Here is a 6,614-nt window from a genome sequence, read left to right on the forward strand (position 1 = left end):
AGTTCTCTCAATACATATATCTTTTAGAATATCATCTGATTAATACTGGTAGTATCTAGATGCACTGGTTTGGGCTGGGATAGAGTTAATTTTTTTCATGGTGCTATGTTTTGTATTTGTGACCAAAACAGTGTTGATGACATAGGGATGTTTTAGTTGTTGCTGAGCAGTGCTTACACAGTACCAAGGCCTTTTCTATTTCTCACCCTACCCCACCAGTGAGTAGGCTGGGGGTGCACTAGAAGATGGGAGGGGACACAGCTGGGACCACTGACCTCAAGTGACCCAAAAGATATCCCAGATCACATGACATTGTGTTCAGCGATAAAAGCATTGGTGTTTGTCTCCCCAAGTAACCGCTATGCATGATGAAGCCCTGCTTTCCTGGACATAGCTAAACGTCTGCCTGACGATGGGAAGTAATGAATTAATTCCTTATTTTGCTTTGCTTTTGTGTGCAGTTTTTTCTTTGCCTGTTAGACTGTCTTCATCTCAACCCATGAGTTTTCTCACTTTTACCCTTCCAATTCTCTCCCCCATCCCACTGGGGGAGAATGAGCGAGCGGCTGTGTGGGCCTCAGCTGCCTACTGTGGTTAAACCACAACAGTCCTTTTTGGCTACCAGCTTCAGGCTTGAAGGTTTTGAGATAACGACAGATTTGATTGGAGTGTGCTAGACTGAAACTGTAGCTGTTATAGCTGTTTAGCTACTGATTGACAGGCTCCTGTGCTTGCCATGGAGCTTGCTTGATTGCCTTACTGTGTATTAGAGTCTACTGCTTGTTAATGGCTGCTTTTTGCATTTGATTTTTATTGTACTGCCTATCATCTTACTGTGGTTGTGCCTGGGAACATTTTGATAACAGCAGTGGCAATGCGCCTGGGCTGGGAGATGGCCAGGGCATCACTGCCTTTTCTGTGTTGCTGTACTGGACAGGCTGTAACTTCAGTGTGAACTCAAGTTGAAGAGACTGTGACCTGTGAATAAGTACACAAGGGAGCAGGTACACCTCAAAGCATCTATAGCCACGGAGATGTCCACACTGCAGCAAGTACACTCCTGAAGGTATTGTGGCACAAGGTTAAGTCCATGCTGGAGCAGGTACACCTTGAAACATCTGTGTCCATGGATAGGCCGTGCTGGAACACCTCAGTGTCTGTGGATGTGAATAAGTCCACATTGCAACAGGTTTACCCCTGAAGAGACGGTGGCCCGTGGTTAAGACCATGACACAGAAGGCACATGTCTAGGAGATGGTGGCTGTAGGTAAGGCCATGCTGGAGCAGGTATACCTCTGAAGAGGCTGTGGCCCATTAAAAAGTCAATGCTGGAACAGGAGGAGTTCATTGCCGTGTTAAACCCTATGGCCTGATCCAAAGTGACCAGGTGTGGAGAGCGTAATGGATATACTTTTAGATTGTTGTAACCCATGATTTGAGTTACATGGTATAGGAAATAACATAGCAGGAATCACCTGAACCAATGGAGGACAAGCCTCACAAGAAACAGTGAAAGTGCAACTGTGACCTGACCTGAAGTGTCTTTGGGACCCAATAACTCCATGGAACACACCACCTCTCCTGTCCTCAGTGACCACTATAACAGATGAAGTCCAAAGTTATGGACTAAATGAACTCAATGCACATTTTATGGACATTTTATAGGGGTGGCTCATAGATTAAGAAGTGAAAAAAAGCTGCCTACTGGGGTTAGTCCACAACACTAGTTATGTGGTTTACTTGAGTTCTAGGAGTTAATTTACTTGGTATGACATGGCAAAATTGATTAAGAAACTGAAGTGATATCTAATGACATGGAACATGGTACCTGGATTGAAAACTCACAGGAGTCAAACAATAATTTTAAGCAGGTAATCAGAACTGATTGTGCTCTCACTGAGGTCCAACAGGATTGGCTTTCAATTGGCCACACATTATTTAACATCTTGAAAGACTTAGAATAAAATAAATGACCAATAAAGCTTCAGATGAACAAAGAATGCTGAATAATGAAGCAGAAAGAACACCGTGTTTCTTTTTAAACAATGCATTACCAAACAGTATACATTTTAACACAGAAAAATAAAAAGACATACACCTTGGAGCAAAGAATGCTGACCTGTAGATGAAGCCTTGGGAAGCACTGTCTCTAAGTAGCACACGGAGATCTTACTGGATAATTACACAAATATCAGCAGAGAATATGGCCATCGGTGCCAAAATCTGTCAATTTATAAATTAAAATATTGATAAAAATACATGAATTGTTCTGCTTCTTCATTTGGTACTTTTTCAGCTTCTATTAATATAATACATCTAGTTCTGGTATTCATAACTTAAGAAGTAGGTTGATAAGTTGGAGATGATTCAAAGAAAATCCTCAAGACTAATCATAGTATTGGGGAAAAAGAGTGTGGGAGTATTCACGAAGCTAATCACTTCAGGATCACATAGTCATAAATGGAAAAAGATTATTGGACTAATGCCCCAGTCATGTTCTGAAACTACCTCTGAGAAAGATTCGGTTGAAAAGATTAGAAATCTAGAGAGGATTTGCCTCTGTAGTCTAAGTTAGCTTCTGTGGATTTCTTTCCTGGTATTGCTGTAGGAAACAGCTATGTGATAAAAGAAGTTTTTTCAATCTACTAAAAGAAATTATAACAAACCCAAAGGTCTGGAAATTGAAACCACAAAAATTCTGCACATTTTTAAAGTTGAGAAATTAACTACTGGAAAAGTTTACAAAAGATCGCTTGGCACTTCATCACTAAAAATATGAAAATCAAGACTAAATTTTTTTCCTGTGAGATCTATTCTAACTGAAACTGAAATCAGTACATGAAAGTTGCTAGCAAGTCAGACTATGTGGTCACAATTTCCTTTTCTGAATTTATGGGTCTCTGATGTTCAGAAATTTGAGTTAGAAACACAACTTCATTTCAGTCTAGTTAAGAGACAGCTACCACATATCATGATGTCCTGCCCAGCCCAAACCCATGACATCCAAGCTCGTAAAAACCTGGGATCTAGATGCATGCCATTTTGAAAATTTCAGACTTAAACAACAAATCATTAGTTTTATGAATCTCAAAGAAGTTGATGAACAGTAATAAAAAAGAAACTACTTTCCAAGCAAATATTTCGAGGTCTAATAAGCCATAATGCAGATGTACTTATTATATTTAAATTTAAAAATAAAAGAACCAAGAAATAAATACATTTTTAGAATCAGCAGGAGAAAGTTTTCAGATAGTTTAATAACTGTTGAATGATATTTAAACATTGAGAATGTTAGGCCCAGATGGGCATGCTGTGAACTATTCATAATGTTAAATGCTAATATTCACAAAACAACAGCTTTCACCCTTTATGGCTTGAAATACATAAAACTGTTGCTGGCCTATTATTGTTCCTTTCATTTGTGAACCTTGAAGAGGCTTTGATTTTAGCAGTTGATAGTATATTAGCAGAGAACTTCCACCACCTGTCCTGTCTTTAACATGCAGTAAAGTCATAAGTGCCTATGAGTTAAGATTAGTGGCTTGTGTGGGCTTGAGATACAAGAGATGAATATTGTGTCATTGCATAAAAAGCAGTATAAGTGATCCATGCCAAAAGATTGGGACAATGTGTTCATGCACTTTCACGTCACAGAGCGTACACAACCAACACATACACCAAGCCTCAGCATACTGCAGTATTGGGTACTCCTGCTTTAAAGGGCAGTATTTCCTGAAAATCTGTGTGAAGTACGGTGAAGCACCTATTACTCTGCACAGTCAAGTAGAACAACACCCAAAATAAAGCACGTTATGGTAATATTTTTAAATGGTGGGTGAGCACGAAGCGTTACTTTACTCACACTGCCTCTTTAACAAGGAAGTGAAACACAGTACAAGTGAATCAGAAAAGGCTAGAAAATACAATTTTCTTGAAAAAGGAATGTAGGGTGAACCAAAATTATCTTTACCTGTATGTTGCTCAAAACCATAGCTCTGTTTACTGTGTTAACTGCATGCACAGCTCAGAGATCACTAATCATATATTAAAGCAAATAAATACAAAACTTACTTTGCAGGGGGAGGAGATGAAGGTTAGGGGGCACCAATTTTTATTTCAGTGAAAGACCTAAATATCTGCAGTCTTAGCTGAAAAAAAAATAATCTCTTTCTACTGTAATGATTTATGGGAGGCATATCTGAGTTGTTTTGTATATCTCCATTTTCCCCTGTGGTCTCAGTTCTCAAAACAAGCTGCCTCTCCAGTGATTCACCTCAGTGCATCATGGAAAATGCAATCTGGTCAGAAAGCTCAATCTAGCTGATTGTGAAGACAGGAGACAACAAAATTAGACTAGACTAGAATAGAATAGAACAGAACAGAATATTTCAGTCTGAAGGGACCTGCAACAATCATCTAGTCCAACTGCCTGACCAATTCAGGGCTGACCAAAAGTTAAAGCATGTTATTAAGGGCATTGTCCAAATGCCTCTTAAACACTGACAAGCTTGGGATGTCAACCAGCTCTCTAGGAAGCCTGTTCCAGTATTTGAACACCCTCTTGGTAAAGACATGCTTCCTAATGTCCAGTCTAAACCTCCTCTGGTGCAGCTTTGAACCATTCCCATATCCCACAGGATACCAGGGAGAAAAGTTCGGTTCCTTCCTCTGCACTTTCACTCCTCAGGAGGCTGTAAAGAGCAACGAGGTCTCCCATCATCCTCCCTTTCACCAAACTAGGCAAGCCCAAAGTCCTTAGCTGCTGTTCATGGCATATGCCTTTCAGCCCTTTCAACCAGCTTTGTTGCCCTCCTTTGGAGACATTTCAAGGACCTTCACAGCCGCACAAGCTTACTGTTGATGAGGCCGCACCAACATTGAATAGAGTGGCATAATCATGTCTTTTGACTGACTGTTTAATGCGTGCCAGGCCACGCTACTGACTCATAATGAGCCTGCTGTCAATCCCGATCCCCAGATCCCTTTCTGCAGGGCTGCTCTCCTTCCAGTACTCTCCCAAACTTGTACTTGTGCTCTATGTTATTCCATCCTAGAAAACATTCCTGGCAGTGGTGGGATTTGAACCCACGCCCCTCAAAGAGACTGGAACCTTAATCCAGCACCTTAGACCGCTCGGCCACACTACCGTGATAATAAGTCTCTCTCTGTCTCCAGCAACTGTATCTCCCAATCAAAATTTAAATTTTCACAGGATGTTTTAAAACAAATAAGCCCCACCCATGACTTAAATATGGTAGGAAAAAGGACAAATAATGGCTCATTCTACAGGTAGAGACAGACACTCCTTCCAGTGCACCACATATTTCTGGTATCCTCATTACCTGTCAGGGAATTCAACTTTATATTTTCATATTTTTGAGTGTAGTAAGACTAGGGCAATGAAACATCTGTCACTTCATGCAGACACAGTCATTGCAGCATTCACATGATCTACTCTAGGTCCCCAGCACACGCAATTTGGAGGACTGACGTTAAGTGCCAAAGTTCCCTAATGAATGAAGGAAGGAACATAAGTCCATGCATCAAACCAAGTCAGAGCATCAAAATTAGATGCCTGAAACAAGGAATGTGGGTACTCTGCTGCTATGCAATATGCATAGAGAGAGTTCCTAAGTGTTTATGCATTAATCTGTGATGCCTGTAGAGCATGGAATTCAAGGGTTGTGTTTTATGATCATTTTGACATTTCCAGGGACAGTTCAACTGAAACATATATTACAGATTGTTTTGATTCTACTTAAATACTTTGACATCTAGATAGCTACTTTCCTGATTCTGTTATTCTTCAGTGCTATTTTTGCTCTCCGTGCCCTCCTGCCAAGTAGACAATGTGTTGTCAATAACTAGGCAATGTTACATGTTCCAGCAACTTGAACAAACTGTGTATATATATATATATATATGTATAAAACCTATACAAAAACTGGGTGATGAAATTTCTTTTAACCTGTTAGAGTAAATACTGTATACCACACAATTGTTCCAAATATTGGATATATTCTATATACTAACCAGGGATAGAGTGTGCCTATGCTTCATTTAATTTTGTAGATTTGTATTTCTGGGCCAATTTTTTCTTAGTCCTTCACACAAACTGAGACAGTAACAGTAACAATTGAAGTCTCTTATAACATGTGCAACATGAAGAACTCTATTTGGGTTATTTCTAACATTTAGATGCTGATTCTGTGTATATAGGTAATTGCCCAACCTCCCATGGACCTGGTCTTCCCAGATGGGCAACCACGTAGGATTTGTCTGTCAAGCTATTCAAAACATATGAGCCTCACCGGGAAGTGCTAAGAGCCTGGTGTGTAGGTTCTCTGACATCCTATTAACCTGTAACTTATGACATAGTCCTCACAAATCATGTCCTTTTATCATTGTGCCCCAGTCAAGTGAATATTTCTTTTTGTACAGTATTGATATGAGCTGCCTCAATGTTTATGGAATGGCATTGCTGCTGGGATTCAGCTCCAATGGCTTGATGCATTCTCAATGTAAACAGATACCATCTCTTTACCTGCTTTCAAAGATATTAGTAGTTCCTCACTCTTTGCTAAGTAAATTTTGCATTTGGTATTAACTGCTGC

The 6,614-nt window shown here is 39.9% G+C and overlaps 1 non-coding gene across 1 annotated transcript; it reads right to left on the reverse strand.

Moving 5' to 3' along the window:
- Positions 1-5,064: 5,064 nt before the first annotated feature.
- On the reverse strand, positions 5,065-5,147 carry TRNAL-AAG (transfer RNA leucine (anticodon AAG)). Its single transcript has one exon. It is a non-coding gene; the product is annotated as a tRNA-Leu (tRNA).
- Between the last annotated feature and the right edge of the window lie 1,467 nt (positions 5,148-6,614).

Source organism: Larus michahellis, chromosome 1 (genome assembly GCF_964199755.1).
Source record: "Larus michahellis chromosome 1, bLarMic1.1, whole genome shotgun sequence".
In the NCBI taxonomy this organism is placed as follows: domain Eukaryota; kingdom Metazoa; phylum Chordata; class Aves; order Charadriiformes; family Laridae; genus Larus; species Larus michahellis.